This window comes from Zonotrichia leucophrys, chromosome 4 (genome assembly GCF_028769735.1).
Source record: "Zonotrichia leucophrys gambelii isolate GWCS_2022_RI chromosome 4, RI_Zleu_2.0, whole genome shotgun sequence".
Taxonomy (NCBI): Eukaryota; Metazoa; Chordata; class Aves; order Passeriformes; family Passerellidae; genus Zonotrichia; species Zonotrichia leucophrys.
The window spans coordinates 44,620,148-44,642,185 of NC_088173.1; the positions used below are offsets into that span (position 1 = coordinate 44,620,148).

The window sequence follows — 22,038 nt, forward strand, 5'->3', positions numbered from 1 at the left end:
ATAAATTATCATATTAAATATTACATTTTAGCTATTTTAGATATTGTGGTTTCTGAATAATCTGTTCATCTACAGCTCAATTTCCCCACTGTGCTATTAGAGCTTCAAAAGTTTGAAACTCTGACATACTTCTTGTTTGCCAGAAAAATATCGTATCCTAGTCAAAAATTAAAGTCTCTGTGTGCTCCTCAAGCACTTCAGTAGTAGTTCCAGAAGAATCCCTTCTGAATTTCTACAAAGAATAGTGTTTTGGTAGGTTTACATTAAATTCCACAAAGGGTAAAACTTCTAAAACCTCTTTGGTTTGTGTCATAATTTGGTTTCTAGAATGGCATTTAAAATTTTAATTTCAAAATTATGTGCCTGTAAAACACTCAATGAAAAGCAAAAACAAGAAAAGGGTTTTTTTCACATTTGTTTTAGCATACATGGAAGTATGAACTGCAGGATCCTTTGTTATTCATGATATTTAATATTCTTCACTGCCAATGCACATAGGTCAAAACACAGGGGTTGTCTTTTGGGCCTTTCATTACTCATCCTGCTGAGAAACTTGTTCTCCTGTGCATCAGAGACAAGCATGCACCTCTGTGTCTCATAAGCAGGAGGAAAGTATTTGTAGGTTTTTTAGCACTTCTAATGCTGTTAAAGCACTTCACACCTGTTGATATCATCATCAGAGGACCAGGACAGATCTTTAGCAGCTATCGATAATGATGTGACAGGATCTCTCACCCCTGACACAGCAGAAGCTCATCTGCTTCCCCCTTGGCTAGGTCAGGCTGGAGTAAGCTTGCCTTGGAAATATCCTTAGCCAGCAATCAACATCCTGCCTTGAATGGAGCGGGAGGGATAAGCTAAAATTCGTGACTGACAGACACAGCACTTCTACAAACTATAAAAGACCACTGTAATTTACACATTCTCTGGGTATGTGAGAAGTTCTCCTCAAAAGCCAAGACATCAGTTTCAAGTAACTTTCCTGGGAATTGAGAGAAAGGAGACTCTGCCCACCACCATAATTCCTTGGTAAGTGACACTGGCTTCTAATTTATACTATTTCTTTGCTAGCTGTAATACAGGTACCTTTATTAGAGTGCACTGTCTTATATATGCCTCAGGTTTTAGCTTTTATATTTTTCAGATTCTCTACTGCTTTGAGTGTGTTAATCTGGGCTTCATATGAGGGGATAGTAAGCTCTCTTCACAGAGTAGGTAAACAAAATGATAACCAAGGACAAGTGATCCAAATTTCAGGTCCAAGAGCACAAACAACATGGACTGAAGAGAGAAAAACAAGAAGGATGGGACTCCATAACCTAAAGCTATAGTTGGACAATTAACTCCAATATGCAAATGAACCAGAACTTACAAAAGAGTGAGACCCTGTGACTGGTTGACCATTTTTGTGACCACTTTGGGTTCACCTGGGATGTAGCCCTGGCTGGGCTCTTGTGCTGCCCAAGGTGGATCTACTGAGGCCTTTTAATAAATCCCTACTTTATTCTTTAACTCTGTCTGGTCTCTGTTCTAGGTCAGCCTTCACAAGGCATCATTGTGAACCTACTAGTAGTGTTTTTTGTTTATCCTGTGTAGTGAGAAGCCTGTTAAAGCCTTCCATCTGCTTTTCCTGGTGTCTATTCAATAAAAAATTCATGTTGTAATGGACCTGATCAGTCATTATTACGAATTTGTGAGCAAGAGTGGATTTTGGGGTGCTGGCCACCTTAATAAAACTGCTGCCTACTGCCAGAAGCGTGGGCAAAGGCAGGGGCCATCTAAACCCTCCCCCCTCCCCCCTTATATTTGTAACATATAAGAAATTGAAATAATTCAATGGCTATGAGGAGCTAACCCAAAATTGCATTGGAATGATTTGAAATCAGATTTCTTAGTGTATTTCTTTTTATAAGTGTTGATGTCTCACAAAATAATGTTACTGAGCAAGCATATAAAAACATTGGTAAGATGAGCACTGTTGGCTCTTATCTCACTGGAGCAAAAATGTTATAGAAGGCTTCTGTAGTGCTATCACAATGTTGTGATAAATATTAGCACTGCTTATAAATTTTGACTTTCCTACATTTATGAAAAGCAATCATATTTAGGAAGAAAATGCATAATTCCATGCCTAAATTCCATAGTCTTCAGCAAATTTATGTATTTTTGATTGTTTTGGCACATTGTTTTTACATATACCATAAAAAACATGGTATATGTATTTTTATTTACGTTTCACTATTTTGCCTGGAATTGGAAGCAATTTGTGCCAGTTGGAAATCAAGTATAAAGTGCATGTACAGTTCTGCAGCTGGAGGGGGGACAGCCTAAGGATAGCAGTATGGAGAGCAATTGCTTTTGTGTAATGTCCTTTGTTTGCTGAGCATTATCTTACAGTGATATGTTCAATATGCTCTTTGCTCTGTATTTGAAGCAGGGAACTAGTTGCTACCTGGAAGTGGATTTGCTTTTCTGACTGCCAATTTATGCTAATTAATTTGATAAGGACAGCAGCTGTATCTGCCTCTTAATTCCTTAATCTTAGAGTAAGAATTAGAAATTGATAAGTCAGAGATAAATGTATCTTATAGCATTTTCTCCTGAGAAAAAGCCCTTTAAAAATATTGCATTCTGGACTATAGCAGGACTGGCCAGCACAGTGATGAAAGCAATTTTCCACTGCTGGAGGGAATTGTCTATGGTGACTGAATGGAAAGGATAAATGTTAGCTGATAGTAAAAATGGGGAATAAAATTTTGACTATAGGCAGTGAAAACAGTTTTGTGGGCTGATCTAAGGGTTCCTTGGCTACAGGAATAAGGGTGTCTATAGGTTCTGCCTAGTGTGGGTGAACTTACTACAGATGTCAGCCAAAGATCAGAAAAATAGAAAGCATTTCTTTGGGAAGCAATGCATTTTTACTGTTCCTGTTGGTGAGGGTTTATTATCTTTCATGATGTGATGCTTCCTGTTCCAGTATTATATCTCAAGTATGGAAAGAAATATGTTTTTAATTAAATGAATTAGTTGGATATACACACACTACAATTATTCAAGAATTTCCAAAGTTTGCAAAGATTATTTTCCCTCTACTAAACAAGTCATCACCTAATTAATAACTAATTTCTGGAATCCCTTTGTTGTACTTTAAGTGAATTTACTGTGAAGGAAAAGTCCTATAGTGACCACAATTTGGGTACTTTTTTGGATACACTTGATTTATCCATCTGTAACCATCTGTTTATTTATACATCCAATCTGGATGACAAGTTATTGGGGCTCTTTGCCTTTGATGGCCTTTGCTGAGATAACCAGGAAGGCTCTTGGAAAGTGGTTTGACTGTTTCACCTATATGGATGTTGTTCCCTAGAGACCAGTCTGAAATTGTTATTACTCACAAATGAAATCAGCAGATTAATTTTTATTGCTGGATGAAGGACTAAACCAAATTCAAGTAAAAGATTCAGCAGTTTTTGGTGGTTTAAAGGAGGCCATATTTTTGCTATTTGAAGAGAGATTATACTCTTAAAAGCACTGTGCAGCCAATCAGTTTTATTACCCTTACCAGAAAACACAACATTTACTCAGTCACAAAATTGCTAACAACATAGTATGCATGGAGTAGAGGGCAGTAGAGCTTTGTGTTTTTCTGCCTTGTTTAAAGACCATTGTGAAACAGGTCTGAGGGGGATCCCAACATCTTTCACTGAAAAAGTGAAAGCTTTGATGTGTCTCCTGAAAAGGGAAAAATGGACTGATTTCTTTGTGAGTTTGGCTTGGGAAAAAAATAAAGATTATATAGGGCGTAACTCAATAAGTATTTATCAATGCTGGACAGCTTTTTTTTTTTATATTAAATTGATTTGCAGAAAGGGAGTTTCTGCAGAAGCAGTCTCAGCATGCTGCATGGGGCAACACAAGATTTTCCTGCACCTTCAAACTCAGTTTCCTGTTCATGAGGTGGGGAGATTGTCTGTGTTCCACCAGTGAAGTGCTAAATCTTTGGGGAAGTCTTAGTGTTTGAAGTAATTGCACATTACATCCATTGGCAAAATTTGTGTGCTAACATTTAGCAAGCTCCATAATCCCTTCTATCCTTCCTGTTTTGAGGGAAGCTGGTTTTGTTTTTGCTTTTGTGGAAGCAGAGTGGGGAATTCTGAGAAGCCTCTCTTTATGGACAAGCAGGTCATCTGCTCTTTCATGTACACAGGGATGTGTTTGTGCCTGCCTTTGGCTCTGGCAGGGGAGATGGGTGCTGGTGCTCCTTCTCACCTCAGTTTCAGGTGATTTTATTGTAGGTTTTGTAACAAACACTTGAAGAACTTGGATCTGTCTGGGCAAGACCATTATCTTGTGTGTGCATGTGTAATTCCATGAATTTCTTTGTTGTGTTTGGCTGTTACTTAATCATATTTACCTTTTCCTTTTTAAATGAAATATATCAGTGTTCTGTATATCTGAAGCAAATTGATGTGTGGTTTTTTTTGTTGTTCCTATTCAATTACAATTTTAACAAAGCACCTGTAAAGGAGCAGTGTACTCTCCCCCTCATTCCTGGGGGCAATGAATCCAGCACTTTCTAGGTTGATTATGTTTCCATGAAAAGTGATGAAGCTGCTCATCTGGAATGATAAGTTAGCAGAAATCAGCTGCAATATTAATGAAGCAAAACACCACTCAGCATGAGGAAGGCTGGTGGGAGAAGGTGAAGTGCAGTTTAAAGTTTTAGCTGGGTCTTATAATGGCCAGATTGTTTGTTCTACACAGTCTAAGTGGCTGAATGCAGAGGTATCCATGATTGAAAAATGATGGCATGTGGTGATGTAAATGCTGGCAAGCTCAGAGGACACATTTGACATGGTGTGCCTGTTCTAGGAAGCAGCAGTGAAGCAGTTAAGATAGATGGGAATCACACAGCTAAAAATCCTGAATGTATTTTGAAAACTCATCCAAGGCACTTGGACCCCATTTTTATTGCTGTCTCTCGGGATTTGTGCACAGTTTCTGGAAAACACAGTGTATGCTGCTGATAGAAACAGGTATTCTTTTTCTGCCATCCAAATGGCAAAAAAAGGAATGGAAACCAAAGGGAAGCAGAGTCCTTTAGTAAAACCTGTCACTAGCAGGGTATTTTGGGGTTAGCTTCAGCCAGGTTGCATCATTCTCTGGATGCTCATGTATAGAGTAAATTTCTCCCCAAATAAAATACCCGACTTGCTCCTTTTTTACCAGGATTTTAATTTGAAGGAGAGGGGCATTACTTTGGTAATTAAAATTATGGAGAGATCATGGACCTTCTCTGCTGAGAAAAACAGTGAGTCCAGTTTTACTGTAACAGAGCATGTGAGTTTGTGATTGGTAACACAGGTGCTGTACATTTTTTAAATGATTTCTTTGTGAATACCTGTGCAGAAACCAAGAGTTACTTCACGTCAAAAAAAAAGTAGGTGTTTTTGAAATGAATTATTTGCTTCTAAAAATGAACTTTATTTTTAATTCAAACAATCCTAAATCCTAATTTTTTTTTTGTTTTGGTTTTAAGTAGACTAAATCTTACTTATTTGAACACTGACTTCAGAACCTTATTAAAGACTCCAGGTGTTATCTTCAGATCTCAGATGGAGAGTTCAGTTTATGCACCATGATGACAGATTTCCTCTACTTGAGGATCTGGCTCATGCCAGCCATCAGTATTAGCAGATGAGGGATTTCCTTCTGTGTTCTTCCAGAATAATCATAGTCATTATTTGCAAGATGTATCAGAGAACAGTAATTTGTTGTGCTCCATAACCTGTAAGTAACTAATTGCAATATTAATTGCAATATCAATTTCTCTGGTGGTCCCAGAGCTCATCTGGCAGCTCCCTGTAGTTACAGGCAGACCATTGAACATGCATGTGTGAGGTGTTTCTAATTTTTTTTTTTTTTTGGTGTTCATATGGGCTTAGTGGATATACTGGACTGTTTCATAGCAATTATAGTAAACACAGTCATGTTTCATAGTTTTGTAGTAATCAAAACTGCACTGAAAGTGCTGCAGGATATAATAATTCTAAGATTGATAAATTACTCTTGGATGCCTTTTAAACCTGTGTAGGCCTTCTATAATTAAACACATATAGTGCTCTTGTAGCTGTGGTTGTATGAGGAGAGGAAAGACTTGAAGGAAGTTTGGTTTTTCATTAGTTAGAAAAATCAGAAGCTTTCAAATACTTATATCAGATACCTTTATTTTTGTTGATTTGCTTCTGTTTCAGCAAAAATGTTGAAGTAATCAATGCAAAAAGAGCATTGCAATAATATCTTGGATGCTAGCAGAAGTCAGATTGTGTGGACTCCAAGAGTGATCATTTTGTATAGAGAACTAGTTGCTGCATCACTACACAAATACTTCTTGCTCAAATATGTTACATATGTTTGAGTGTTTTTAAGTCTCATTGAGACAGGCCAGGGGAGCTATCTTGGAGGGTCATGAATTTAATGTAAATTAAAAATTCTTCTTATGTTAACATTACTTTTACAAAATCAGCAATAAATGCCGGAATAAGGAACTGAATTTCACCATTAAAGTGTTTATTGTTGGTTAAATACTGATGTGTCTACAGCAGAGTTGATGTCTGATCAATAACTACTTTTTCACCTGCACTTGGTGGTCCAAGCAATGGAAGGGACATTATCTTAATGCCCCATTCCAGAAAAGCTCTCAGATCTGTCCTCTCTGCTCCAGTTCCTCAGGATGCAGGCCATGCCTGGTTGTGAGCTCTAACAACAGAAAAAACCCTTTATCTAGACCTCCATATGGCGCATCACTGGATTACCTAGACATGTGCACTTTTGTCTTTGGTCATTTCATACAGAAAATACAATTAGACTTGGCTGTCAGATGAAATCTGTCACATTCCTCTTGTAGGAGCTGAACTTGGTCCAGTGCAATAAATACAAAAAATACTCACCCATAAAATTGCAAGCAGAGCCTGTGATTTCACTTCACTTGGTTAATTTTCTGTGGGGTCTGGAAGGCACCACTTCCTGGCTGAGCAGCCTGTTTGTATGATCAGCACCATTTCCTGCTCCACCACGCAATAAAGCAGCATATGGCTTTGTCCCAGCTTCCTAACAGGGCACTTTCCTACTGAAAAATGGGACTTTCTGTCTTTCTGAGGAAGAACAAAAAACCAAGATATGTTAAAACGCTTTGCTAAAATTTGGGCTGTGTGAAGCTGTGCAGATTCCTGGTGCTTAAGGCCCACCTTTCAAGGATGAGGGCAACAGGTGTCTTTAACAGAGACAAAATCTGTGGGGAAAAAAGCAATTTTTCAGAACAATTATGCCCAGCAATTCAACTTGTGTTCCCTCTGTCATGGTTGGCAGGACTGAGCTAATAATGTGTTTAATAACCTTGGGACTACATCAACTGCAGTCTGATGATAATCCTAATTAAAAGTTTGTGCCTTCATGTTTGAGAAGGATCTTCCTGAGGTGAAGAGTGTCTCACCTTTGTGTGGTATTGGGAGAGCTTGCTTATCGTTCTGCTGGCCCTTGCCTCAGGTTCATCTTATTCTTTGCATCCTGGCCACTTGAATGGTCATTCAAGCTGCCCATACTTTTAATTCTAGGGGAAGACCCATCATGTTTTGATGTTAAAGTGCTTCTTTTCAGAGCCTTTCCCAGGCACTGGCTTTGCCAAGCACCAGCTTCCCAGCTTGTTTGTGAGTGGGTGACTGGGCTGCAGGAGGTAGTGCCACCTTTAGGGTGGACGGGAGGGGTCACTGTCAATGCACTGAATTGATGAGAAGTTGCTATTGCTGCACCATTTCTAGGCACCCAGGACAAAGGCGAGTCTTGACTTGTCTGTGTAGATTGTCTGTATACTCTGTGGAAATAAAGCTACGTTTATCAGCTGCTATTAATCCCTTCTTAAAACCATATTCAACGATAGGAATACGGAAGGGGAAAATCATATTTTACAGAGCTGCTTGCATTCCAATTCCCTTTTCTAGCACTGTGCTTTTACTGCCAGTACTTGAGCTCATTACAGTTCAGTCTTTTCTTGTAATCATCTTCATTTGTAATACTTCTGCTTGGTGTGAGATGTGTCACTTTGACAGGACCCCGTTCAGGGATTTAATATTGCATGAGGGAGAACAAGATTAATCTAGAAAAGCATCTAGAATGAATGTAAATGTAATACATCTCAGATATGAGCACTGTAGAAGTCAAATAACAGCAGGATGCCCTAAGGTTGTTATAATTGCAGGTGTAGCTAATTCCCAGTCTTGTTCTTTTTTCAGTTTATAACATTGTGGACTGAAACTGGAAGAGGGCAAATATTTGGCATTTTTGCTAGTGTACAGAAAATCCTCAGAAGAGAGGGGGACAGAACAGTTCCCTCTCCCTCAGAGACAGGGAAAACAGTTCAATATTAGATTGAATACAGCGTAAACATAAATGTCGGACTGTAATTAACCAGCTAGGGCAGTCTGTCCTGTACTAAGAATCAGCAACATAATAAACAGAATAAGTTGTTCATTGAAGTTTTTCTCTGATGAAGTGATGAATTCTTTGTATTTTGCCTTGTTCCTCTGTGATGGTGCAATTTTTTGTTGTTGTTGTTCTCCCCCCCTTTCCTGCTCCTTCAGGGTTGTTTTTTTGTTTTAAAGCTGTAACCTGAGTCTTTTGACTTGCACTGAAACTCAGCTGATGACTTCTCCCCATAAGGAAGACACTGCAAACAATTGCTCTCCCTGTGCCTTTTTTTTTTTTTTTTTTGCTGCTGGAAACTTTTTTAAAGATCAGGAGTCTATTGTTCCATTTCAAGATTCAGACACTCATTCTATGCACCATTACCCATGGAAGAAGGACAAATAGACTATTATAACTGTAAGTGGAATCGTCTCAGCTAATGGCCAGAATAAGATGTGTATTTTGCACATACACACTAGTCTTTGAGAGAGAGTTAGAGAGTTCATGATTTTGATGTTCCTTTCTCTAATGAAAAAGCAGTTAATAACACTGAACAGTCCTCTATAGAGTAGATAGAAATTCCACCCATTTATCTTAGATGGGAAGAACAGATAGAATAAGATTTGAGAGAGAGAAATATCTCTAGGCTCTGTTAAGAGATATTTTGGTACTGCAGTCGCGGTAGTGATGTACAGTAAAACTCTTTCCTTTTAATTGCTGAACAATTATCATGGAAATGGTGTGAATAAAATGGAATGTCCTTGCAAAACAACAGCAATAAAGGCATCTCTTGTGTGATAATAAATAACAAGGGGTAAAGTGGTGCACTTATGGTTCTGGTTTTTTCTGCTAGTGTCCCTTCCTTTTACATTATGTCTTTTAAAGCAGCAGCACAAATTTGGTGATCCACATGTGTGTACACACAAATTCTTTTATATATATATATATATATATATAAATAGTAAAACTTTGTAGTGCTCTATGTTTACAGATATATTTTCTTGCTTGAAAAGGACTAAAAAAATGGGTCAATTGACAAGTGGCTTGTATTTGAATACGTTCCTATGACAGATTTACTTTCACATAATTTTTTTTCTTAATTCATGTGACCAGATACCCAATTCCTGCTGTTTATATACCATTTTTGGTTTGAAAATTATTGGAATATGAATCCCAATATTACCAGGTAGATTGTGCCTGGGCCAGTCTGACCCTTGCTGCTGGGCCAAAGGCGGCAGCTGTGGTGTATCACCCCAGAGACACCTTTAGCTTGCTGGTGGTTGCAGCTAGGCAGCTGAACAAGTCCAAGTTTCTTAGGAACTCCGTTTACCTCAGGAAGAAGGCTTCAGGCGATGGTGAAGACAAAGGAGATGGATTCTGCTGGAGGGTTTAATATCCAGAGCTTTATTCCATGGTCACACAGGTCTGAATCTTGGCAACAGCTCCAACAGAATAACGACCGCATGGTCTGATTACCTTTTTAAGCTCCCGGGGGAGGGGGAGGGAAGGGGCAGGTGAGCTACCAACCAGGTGGGAGGGGCGGGGTCTCAGGGGAGGATGACACCTAGACAGGCCAATGACCCCCAGGCCTGAGGGGCATCCTTTGAAAGTGACGAACCACACGACGCCTTGCTGGAATGTTAAAACTGATTGACAGCCCAGCAGGGGGCGAGGGGGGTAGGGGAAGAGGGGTATTGGCACACCTGGGGAAGGGACCCGGAAGTTTAAAAACACCGCAACAGAAAATATTCAGTTCCACAGGGACTTCCCATTCTCCCCCCCAGTCTCATGGTACAAACAAAGCCAGTCCTTCCAAGCAGCACGTAGAAGTGACTTCTTTCAGTTTACACAGTATGTGCCAGGTCAGGAAAACTGTTTCAGACCTTACGTGACTGGGACCTGTCTGCAAACACTTTCAGCCTTCAACTATAGGGTTTCTTTGCCTTGCTGATCTACCTATTGACAATCACAGATTATGTGTATCCTGTTCCTCCTATAGATGTTGGCAATGAATTAATTTGCCTCCCCAGCACTACATAAAATGATATCCCTCTAGACAAATTTAAATTGGGTCCAAAATGTGTAAATAACTAGAATGTCCTAGCAAAAAGGAGATAGAAAGGAAACCAGATGCACAGCTTTCATGTAAGATTCTTAACCCATTGGGAAACCAATGGATTAAATTTTCTATGACTTGACTAATAACTGAAAAACATGGTATTGTTTTGGCACAGCCTGGTTTTGGTAGCAGAGAAGCCCACAGAGATGGCTCCTGCGGGAAGCACCTGGAAGCTTCCACCATGTCCAGCAGAGCCAATCTTTGATGACTCTGAAGATGGACAGGCTGCTGGCCAAGGCTGGGCCAAGGAGAGAGGTTGGTAATGCCTCTTTGATGACATATTTAAGAAGGGAATAAAAAAAAAGTCAGAAGGTTTCTGCTCCTAGCCAGAGAAGAGAAGGAGGTGAGAACATGTGAGGGAAACGACATGGAGACACCAAGGTCAGGGGAGAAGGAAGGGCAGGAGGTGCTGCAGGCCCCAGAGCCGAGATTCCCCTGCAGGCCATGGTGAGCCCGTGGTGGAGCAGCTGTGGCCCTGCAGCCCCTGGGGAATCCACGGGGAACACAGAGATCCATGAACAGCCCATGGGGATCCACGGGGAATGCAGAGATCCATCCGCAGGGAATGGGGATCCACGGGGAAGGCAGAGATCCAGGAACAGCCCATGGGGATCCACGGGGAATGCAGAGATCCATGAACAGCCCCTGGGGGAGGTGCCCTCACAGAGTGGGAGAGCCTGGCGGAGGCTCTGCTCCAGTGGGAGGCCTGGTGGAGAGAGAGGGCCCAGCTTCCAGGCTGGAGCAGCCTGGCCTTGGAGCACTGCACCTCGCTGAAGAGTGACCCATGCTGAAGCAGTTTTGGGAGGACTGTGTGCCCATGGGAGGGACTCACCTGTCAGCAGGTGCGGTGCGGCTGTTGCTCATGGACCCAGGCCAGGGAAGTTCATGGAGAACTGTCTCCCCCATGGCCTCACAGGGGAAGAACTCCTCTCCTGGAGCAGCAGAAGAAAATCTTGGTGATGAACTGACCAAAACCCCCATAGCCTGTCTCCATGTGCTGTCAGTGGGAAGGAGGGAGGGTTAGGGGGCGGGCGAAAGGTGTTTTAAGGGACTATTTCACTTCTCATTATCCTCTTGTGATTCTGTTAGTAATAAAATTCACTTTGCAATTTAAGTTGAACCTGCTTTGCCCTTGAAATATTTTTCCTGGTCCTTATCTCACTCATGAAGTGTTTGTTAATTTTTTTTTTCCCTGCTTTGCCCAGCTGAGGCAGGGGAGAGTGAGCAAGTGAGTCTTGTGGGTGCCTGGCCTTAGGCCAGCATCAAACCATGTCAGAAAAGCCTTTGGGTCACAGAAATCATTCTAAAATTAAATACCGACATTTTGTAAAGACCTAGGTGATTTTGGAGTTTGAATTTTTATTTTATTTTAGAAGATAGTTTGTGCACTAGTCAGAAAATGCTCCTTGGTCTACTTTATTTTTTTTCTTCCCATTTTCACAATCTGCCCATATCTGTGTCTTTGTACCAGTCATCCTAAATTACTCAATCTCTTTCTCAGTCTTTTAAGGCACATTGGTTCTAAGTAACTTTCCTCATCAGATGTAAAAGTTTTGGTTGGGGGTAAATATGGGAGGAGGACCTAGTTTGTCTCTCAGCTGGTTATAGTAAGTGGTTCAATAAACATGTCTAATAATGACGTTTTATCTTACATGATCAAATCAAATACCTTTGGTGGACAGTCACTACTGGGATCCGTGCCGGGGCCAGTTCTGTTTAGTGTTTTTTGGTTTTTTTTTATGACATGGATGAGGGGATTGAGTCTGTCTTTAGTAAATTTATAGATGATCCTAAGCTGGGAGCGTATGTTGATCTGTTTGAGGGTGGGAGGGCTCTGCCGAGATATCAGGAAAAGTTGGATGGATGGGCAGAGTCCAATAGGATGAAGTTTAATAAATCCAGGTATGGAGTCCTGCACTTTGGCCGCAACAACCCCTGCAGCACTACAGGCTGGGGATGGTGTGGCTGGACAATGCCCAGGCAGAAAGAGACCTGGGGGTGCTGGATGGCTGCTGGCTGAACATGAGCCAGCAGTGTGCCTGGGGGCCAAGAAGGCCAATGGCTCCTGGCCTGTGTCAGGAATGGTGTGGCCAGCAGCAGCAGGGAGGTCATTTGGCACTGGTGAGGCCACACCTTGAGTGCTGTGTCCAGTTCTGGCTCCTCAGTTTGGGAAGGACATTGAGATACTTGAGCACATCCAAAGGAGGGCAATGGGGCTGGTGAGGGGCTGGGAACACAAACCCTGTGAGGGATGACTGAGGGAGCTGGGGGTGTTCAGCCTGGAGAAAAGGAGACTCAGGGGTGACCTTATCACTCTCTACAGCTCCCTGAAAGGTGCCTGTAGTCAGGTGGGGTTGGCCTAATTTTCCAGACAACAACAGACAGAACAAGAGGGCACAGTCTTAATCTGTACCAAAGGCATATTTATGTTGGATGTTCAGAAAAAGCTTTTACTGTAAGAGTGAAAGAAGTGCTGGAATGCTCTGCCCAGGGAGGTGGTGCAGTCACCATCCCTGACCGTGTTTAAAAAAGACTGGATGTGGCACTCAGTGCCATGGTTTATTAGAGGTGTTGGGGCATGGGTTGGACTTGATGATCTTAAAGGTCTCTTCCAACCTAGTGATTCTGTGTGAACTTTTCCATATACATGATGTGAAAAACTGACTTGTGAATTTTATCACTGTATTTATTTAATAAGCCCGGTAGGAATGTGGATCAGAAAACAGCTGGCTGTAGCCCTTGAGATTTCTGCAAATTATGTTAATGAATTATGTGACATATGGATTATGTTATTTTAAAAAATTGGTTACACATCATAATTCCAATTATATTTGGAGTTGAAAAGGAATTGTAAAAAAACCTCCAATCCCAAAACAACAAAACACCCTTACATATATGTAACTAGATTTTTTTCTTTCAAAGTGCACAAAATTTTGGTTTTTTTCTGCTTTGGAAATCAGTTGGAAAAATTCATCTTAACTGGAACTACAACAGACATTTTCTGGCACTAAGTTGGTTTGAAAATGTCATTGCTCATGTCACTTGAGTGTTAAGGGAAAAGTATAGGAATTCTAAGGGCTGAGAATGTGATCTTGTCTGATGTGGAAGGAGCTTTCTTTTAGGCAGATGGAAGTTTAAATACATATTTATGATTCTGGGTTTACAGAATCATAAAGTTATTAATGGCCAAGGCTTATTAATGATGTGTGCAACACAGAATTATAGCTTTATCAGGCTGTTCTGTTCTGGGTCTGAATTGTAATTCATTCTTGCTTTGAGATTGGTATTGCCACCTAAGCCCGATTATTCTGGAAAACTTGAAAGTTTTATTATTTCTATAGGTCTAATTGTTCTCATTGGGTTGTTTTGCTATAGTTGAACAGCTGGAGCGAGGAGAGATTTTTTTAAATTAGGAGGGCTTTTGTGGAAGGCAAGGAGAGGGAAGCTTTGTGGCATGTCTAATTTGAGCATTGATCTTTCATTTCTTGAGAGTTTAGTGTGAGATGGTCTTAAATCCTGAGTCTAGGACTACTGAAGACAGGCTGGGCTATATGCCTGCTCCCAGGGGAAGGCAGTGCTATCGCACTTAATAAAAATACAAGAACCTCAATAGATAAAATAAGGGCCTGTATATATATATATAAAAGAAAAATAAAGAAAAAAAAAGAACAAAAAGCTAAAAGGTGAAAGTTGAAAGTTTTGCTAACAAACCTTTAGTTTTTGTAGACTCAGGGCAAGTAACTTTCTACTTTCTCAGTCTCTGGCAAAATATTCTGTGGCAGGAAATGTGGAAGGGAAGCGAAATTCTTGTTTTAGAGCAGGCAAGTCAGAATTCAGCCTGTTAGGTAATAATACATGAGAGCTTGATAGATAATTTTAATCAGAGAAGTGAAGGGATGAATATTACTCAAATTCATTTGAGAAAGACCTCCACAAAATACCATTACATCCAATTTCCTTTGCTACTTATAAACACAACTCTGCCTAAGCCTTTAACAGGTCAGTAGCCATGGCGTTTAATTGCCAGCTGCCTTTAAACCTTGAGCAGGTCAGCAGAGACACAATGCTATCGGGGATAATTTGTCATTTATGTATTTCCATGGAGTGATATACAATGTCTTGCTGAGAAGGGTCCTTGTGGATGTCAAATACTAGTACTGCTTGTAATGGAAATAAAGATAAAAAATAAAAGGCTGGCAAATAGATGTTTCTGTAAATGTAACTTTCAGGTTGCAAGTAGCCTTGTGGCTAAAAGATAATTCCATGTCTGCTGAGGGGAAGAGGTGGCAGGTGAACAATTCAACCTCTGTGTTATTTATTGATTGAAAACAACTCCTGGCATGTGTGCTGCTTCTGAAATTTATTAAAGTCAGTTGAACATCCAGAGTGTGATATACACAGACTTGCTCTCTTTCCTCATTGAATTTCAATTTTTAAGTGCTTCCTAGAGACAGATATAGAATCAGTCATCATGTCTGGCATGCGGTGTGTAATTAGGGCTGGAGCCAAAAAGCATTGAAGTTATTGGTTGTCTTTCAATTGACTTCAACTGGTTTTGGCTCAAACCTTCAAGAAAAAGAAAACAAAAAAAGAAAAAAATACGACTCCATGTGGTTCAGTCTGAAAGAGCTGAAACAAACTCAAATCTTGCTTACCCTCTCAAAATAAGTGGAGATAGGTTGGATGAAGATACCTACGTAGACCTGGAGCGCTGTGGATGAAGATCTTTGTTTCTCTGTGCCTGCAAGCCCCCACCTCCTAGTGCTGTGTCGCCAGGCTGGAGGGCAGGAATTCAGGTCTTGTGCATATCCCTGGGCTCCTCCCAGATGGGGATGATGGATGCCAGATGCCTGGAGTCAAAGATGTTTGTTCCTTGTGTGTTGACTCTGCTGGTACCTCCAGCTGCCACAAACCCTGTGCCACATGTGATGGGATTCTCTCACATCTCGGGCAATTAATTTGGTCATAGGCAATTTGTTCTACAGAGGAGGGCACTTTAACAGAATTCATATAATTATCTTATTGTTATAAGGAACTCCTGCAGTAGTGAAACCACAATCACTGATTGAAATTCCTTTTGGCTTTCCCTTGACTGATAGGGTTGACAATATTTATACATTTTAAAAAAATTTGTCTTCCATGGGTCTGAAGTTTTTCTCCAAACAAGGGAAAGGATTTGGGGGAAAAAAAGGGCTTTTCTCTTTCAATTAATGTTAAAAAAAATAAAAAAAAGATAAGCCATAATGGCTTTTGTCAAGGAAAAAGGTGTAAAGGGAGAGAAGTTCAGCACTCTGCAGTGATGTCAGCTACAGCACTGGGGAATGCAGTACTGCAGTAAACATCAGGAAATGGTGATCCAGTTTTGGGATACCATTTTACAAGATGTATTTAAGCTGTTGCATCCACAAATGTGGGACAGAATATTCCATTTTATGCCCTCAGGGGACCGAAAACTCATGTAGTGCAGAATGAGTTTTTCTTCTAATCTGTTTTTCTATAACTTTCTAACTTCTCTGTGATGGCTTTCTGTGTCTGAGTTAGTGTTTCTCTTCTTCCACAGAGGTGATCTCTGCTTTTTGTCTCAAACACTGGTGTCATATACTCAGCTCAAACCAGGACAAGGGTCTGCTATACCATATATGTCCCCAGGCCAGCAGATTTGGGCTGGCCTCAGGTTATTAATACCACCGGGTCTTTAGTATAAGTCATACTCTTTCTTTTCTTTTCTTTTCTTTTCTTTTCTTTTCTTTTCTTTTCTTTTCTTTTCTTTTCTTTTCTTTTCTTTTCTTTTCTTTTCTTTTCTTTTCTTTTCTTTTCTTTTCTTTTCTTTTCTTTCTTTTCTTTTCTTTTCTTTCTTTTTCTTTTCTTTTCTTTCTTTCTTTCTTCTTTCTTTTCTCTTCTCTTTCTTCTTCTCTTCTCTTCTCTTCTCTTCTCTTCTCTTCTCTTTCTTCTCTTCTCTTCTCTTCTCTTCTCTTCTTTCTTTCCTTCTCTTCTCTTCTCTCTCTTCTCTTCTCTTCTCCTCTCTTCTCTCTCTTCTCTCTCTTCTCCTCTCCTCTCTCTCTCTCTTCTCCTCTCTCTCTTCTCTTCTCTTCTCTTCTCTTCTCTTCTCTTCTCTTCTCTTCTCTTCTCTTCTCTTCTCTTCTCTTCTCTTCTCTTCTCTTCTCTTCTCTTCTCTTCTCTTCTCTTCTCGGAACTTCCCATTTCCTTCCCGGAACTTCCCTTCCCTTCTTTTTCACTTTATTCTTAAAGAGAAAAAATGCGATTCCCTTGCCACCATATTTGGCGAGGACATTGCATTTTATTGTTCAGATAAATTTCTTGAACCTATCTCTTCTTGCATCTCGGTGGCACAGAGGATGTGCTGTGATGATTTCATACTTGGCAGGTTGTACAGGACATATGGCTTTTGCATTGCATTACTGCTGCTGGCAGAGCAGAGCCAAAAAGATGGATGAACTATTTGTAGGATTGCCTCCTATTCATTTTGCTCTCACCTACCCAGGCACATTTTCTTCTTTGCACCCATCCTTACAGACCTGCTTCAGCAGAAGCTTCTCCCCTTGTAGAATAGTATTAAAATGTCACAAATGACATAGAGAGTTTCTTTAGACGAGAAGGTTTCCAAGTAGGCTGTTTTAATTCTCAGAAGCATTTTGTGTATTTCAGATCAAAAAGTTGTGTTTGTGCCTTGGTAGGATTTCGTTAGGGAAAAGATGAGATGGTGCCTTCCAAAGCAAAGGTGTTTCAGTTTGTTTTGGTTTTCCAGCAGGAAATGCCTGAGTGAAATAAGGATCATGTTTTGCTGCAGGGTGTCATGTTGCTCCTGTTGGGGCCGTGCTTGATTTTGCTGCTGACAGCCCTGCTTTGCTTCTGACTGTGGACATCACTGGAATTACGGACCCTAAAAAGGCTGAAATCTGGCAACCCTGGCAACAAAAAGGATTTTTATGCTTTATAAACACACACCCATTCCATATTGTTTTGTTTGCTTTTTCCTTGTTTTTGTCACACCTTGCAAAGGCAAACTGGCCCCTGCCCCAGATGCCCCTGTTTTTCTAAGCCTTTGGAAAGGAAAGAGGTTAGATCAGGAGCCTGAGCAACCTCTGTCGTTGGAGTTGGGCAGAGAATGTCTGAATTTTTCCTGTGCTAAATGACCAGACCTGCTCGTGGCAGGGCTGGGACTGGGGACACCCCATCTTCTCTTCCATCCAGGTAGTTCTGGGTTCTTCTGATCCCATAATCCATTTCTCATATAGTTTCACCCACTCTCTCCCTGTAAATATGCTCTGAAAGAATGTAAATATCCTTGTAAATATCCTCCTGTCTTCCTGAGGTGATGGAGTCACCATCCCTGGAGATGTGTAAGAGGCAGCTGGGTGACATGGTTTGGTGGTTTAGGGGTGACAGTGGCAGTGCTGGGTACATGGTTGGACTGGATGATCTTGAAGGTCTCTTCCAGCCTTGATGATTCTATCCTCCAGACAATTTACATTTTCTAGCTATTTATATCCAGAACTTTACCTATTTGTGTTTTTATTATATTCTGATATTTATTGCGAGACAAGGGACCACAAGGTACAGCTCAGTGTTTTCATGAAAATCTGGATGCGCCTCATAGAAGAGATGATTTTAAAGAACAGCCACAGCTTTATTTTTGAAATCTGGGCTTGTCACATAGATATTCTGTCTCTGGATGAGATTTGGGTACTGTTGAAATTTTGTCTGAAACAGTGATATTTATTTTATTTAATAACAGAAAAAAATCCTTGTATAAAAAACTCCCATACATTCAAAAAAGGTTGAGAAAATCACTGCTAATATTGGCCCACAAAAAATGGATGAGGACCAAGAACTGCTAGCAACACTTCAGGATCCATTAATGCAGAGACAGTTACAAGATTTGGCAATAATTATCTAACATAATACCAATTTAAATAAAGATGCATTTCTTTTACTATTCCCACTGGAAGCAGCTTGCAATTTTACAAATACTAGAGCTTTCTCATGAAAACCACTGCAAAACTCTCAGTGAGGCAAATAGGTAAATTGGCTTTAAAATTCTACCATCTGGAGACAATCTGGAAAATTGATCTTTAAAATAGGTAGTAATAATACTTAAGCTATCATCCATTTTTCAACTCCAACTGCTGTTCTCAGTGCAGTCGAGGCTGGAATATGGCAAATACTTTTATTGAATTCTTGTTCCTCTGCACTAAGTATGATACCTTTGGTGTATATTCATGATTTGTGGTTTTACAGCGACAAAATTTAGCCACAGAATTTTCAAGATTTTTATAACCTAAAGAAATGCCTGAAATGGCAAGGAAGAGAAAGAAAAACAACCTTGGACTAACTAAACAAAAAAATAAAGATCTGAATTGATAAAAAAAAAAAACAACATTGTGATGGGGCAAAAATTGGTGATGACCAATCTCAGTTTTACTGTTATAAAGAGACACTCATAAAGAAATAAGCTTTGTCCCATTGACCAAAGCTGTGGGTAAAATACGTTCCTGTGAAGTTCAAGTTAAAAACATCTGTATTAAAATTGATGGCAATTCTATTTCTGGATCATAATTGGTTTTAGCACCCAAAGAACATGCAGATACATGAGATGAAGTACATAATCTAATGCAAGGGGCGTTTACCTGGCATGAGACAGGTAAATTATGGTGTGGCCAACCTTAGATCTTGGCAAACTGCTGTCCAAATTAAAATTTAGCAGAAACATTGTGTTCTTCAATAGATAATCAACCAATAAGAGACATTCTGCTGTTCTTTGTCTTTTGTGGCTCTACTGAATGGGTTTCCTTCCAGAGATCATATCAGCACATTGCAGAGGCTGCATAAGCGTTAATAAGCACTTTGCTGAATTTTCGAAGGCTGGAAAATAGAGCTGCAAAGTGCAGATCAATTAACCCTTGGTCACCAGGCAGTGCAGCAATGGTCAGGGGAGTGCTGTCAGTGCCACGTTAAGTCCCCTGCCATGCTTCTGGGTCCAGGAGGGTCTTTCCTCCTCTTTCTCCACCTCATGAACTGGGGCACATCTCAGGCTTCTTGCTTGGTCTACTCAGCATTTAAATTCAGCAGTAAATGTGTGAATCATGAAATGCACGTGCTGAACTCAGCCTGTAAATCTGGCCTTGGGATTGTTTCTAGGGCATCTGCTTGAGGGAAGTTGAATCACTCCTTGGGGTCTTTGCGCCATGACACAGAATCCTTGTGCCATGGTCTGGCCTCTGAGGCTTCCTGCCTCTCTGGGCCCCGTCTCAGAAGAGCAGTGTGTTTGAGAGCACAGAACACTTTAGCTGGAGATGGCAAAAATGTTCAAAACATGCGGGAGTTGTGCTTGCCCTGCACTCCGGCTTTCCTTGGAAAAAGGCATGGGACTGCATTCCCATCTGTCATGGCCTGGTATGACTTTGTTGAAATGAGCTGATCTGTACCAGCGAGGGTTTGACCCATTGCAGCTTGGGTGAAGAGGAGCTAAGAAAATCTACCTGCATATTGATGAGAGAATGGAACAATGAGCTCTGGGGTTGGTGGTGTCATGAGGAGGAAAGCAGCTATTTTAATCTATTCCATCAGAATGAAAAATAAATATGAACAAACTGTATGGAATTGTTAGGGTTTGCTTGCATCGTTTCTTTCCCTATGTGTTATCCTTGCCTTGGGGTGACTTTATGATGATCCTCTCTTCTATAATCATCTGCTCTATGCCCAGAAATTGTTTCTGTAATTTTCAGCTGATTCTGGGGAAGGGGGACAAGCCTTGGGGCTCTTGTGCAGGCTTTTTCAAAAGCCTCACTCCCAGGTGTGCTGGGTGCAGTGTGGACTGGTGGTAATGCTGTTGCTTATCCAGCTTGTTTTGTTCTTAGCATAGGTAAGAAGGGTTTTTCCCCCTTTCCCTGGCCTTGGACACTGCAGTCCTTCAGCAGCTTTTGTTTTCTCTTGAACTGTCTGGCTTGGTTTTGGTCCAAGATCAGACAACTGACGGGACGTGATTGTCTGGGACCAGTGGGGAGCTGCTCCACCTTGGCCAGACCTCAGGAAAGCCAGCCCAGCCAGAGAAAGGGCCCAGCTTCGTCTGTGGTGCCCAGGAGACCAGCATCAGAGAGTCACCAGGTTTCTACCTGGTTTTGCCTGAGCTGCTGTGTGAACCGTCTGTGTTTTCTTCCTTGAGACTAATTCCAGGTGCCATTCTTCTCCTCTCCTTCATGTGGCTGTCCCTTTTTTTCACTTCCCCTTACATTTTGGCTTTTTTTGGGTTGTTGTTATTGTTTTTTCGGTTTTTTTTTCTTTTGGGTGGGGGGTTTCTGCTGTGGGTGTGTGTGTATATGTGGGGTAAGGTTCTGACATTTCAATATCTAGCATTTATTGATTTTTCCCCATGTCATATGGGAAAACGTTCATCCATAAATGGTTGGTTTTTTTCACTTTCATCCATTCATTTTCTCAGTGGCAGAAAGTGATTGTTGGAACCCCATTTTTTTGGTAGCAGAGACACTTATTCCAGATTTCTTCCCCTAAACTTATTTCTAAGCCTCTGAACCATTCTTCCTCTTGTCTTCCTGCACTGGTGTAGTCCTGAGCTTTATAGGAGTTCCTATAGATCCCAACAGTAAATTTTGGTGTAGCCTTTTAAGATGGCTCATTGTGGTCAGGCTTTTCTGCAGGGGGTAGAAATCCACATCTGTATATTAACATTTAAGCCTCTCTCAAGGCTTTTTTCATCTGGCTTCAGAGATGAGAGAGAACAGTTTGGAAATCACATTATTGGTTGTCGCTGTTGCTTTTTTACCTTCTGGAAGCTATTAGTAAGAGATATTAATATAAATGGAAGGGAGGTCTCCTTTTTGTGGGGATGTATCTTTCAATGAAAGTAATGAAAACTGCTGACTTGGAGCCTGGTGTTAGAGAAAATGAAAGCTCTTCACAAGTTCTGCATTGTGGCTTTGCAGGTGATAAACATGACAGATCATCCAGGCAGAACTCTCACAGTATTGTTCAAGTTGTGCAATTTGTTTTTTATAAATCATTGGAGTGATGTTATCCACATATTCTACATAGTTACATGTTTATCATTTTTAGAAAACAAGTCTCTGATATGCTATGATACAGCACCAGCACCCAGGACTCAGGTTAAAGAAAAATCTAAAATCAAATGCTTACTTTTGGGTAACTGAATTTCTGTTAGACCTGAGCACTGTTTCTTCTGGAGCCTGGTTTCTCAGTAAACACCTTCTGAATGTGGCTTCCAATCAGGATTGGAAAATTTATCGGATCATTCTTTATCTTGCGTGAGAAGACATGGATCAATTTATTAGTTAGGATTTTTTCACCATCTTACACAAGAGAAAAGTCCCTTCCTTACTTTGGAGTTGATACACAAGTTGTATATGGGAAGAGTTGTCAAGATGATTGCCAGTAAACCAGGCTAAGCCAGATAAGGTGTC

The 22,038-nt window shown here is 40.6% G+C and overlaps 1 long non-coding RNA gene across 1 annotated transcript in view; it reads left to right on the forward strand.

Moving 5' to 3' along the window:
- The first annotated feature begins 811 nt into the window (after window positions 1–811).
- LOC135447227 (uncharacterized) overlaps window positions 812–22,038 on the forward strand; it is a 42,851-nt gene continuing 21,624 nt past the window's right edge. Inside the window, exon 1 of the long non-coding RNA XR_010440024.1 lies at window positions 812–1,029. This is a non-coding gene — a long non-coding RNA (uncharacterized LOC135447227). The remainder of the gene's footprint in view (window positions 1,030–22,038) is intronic.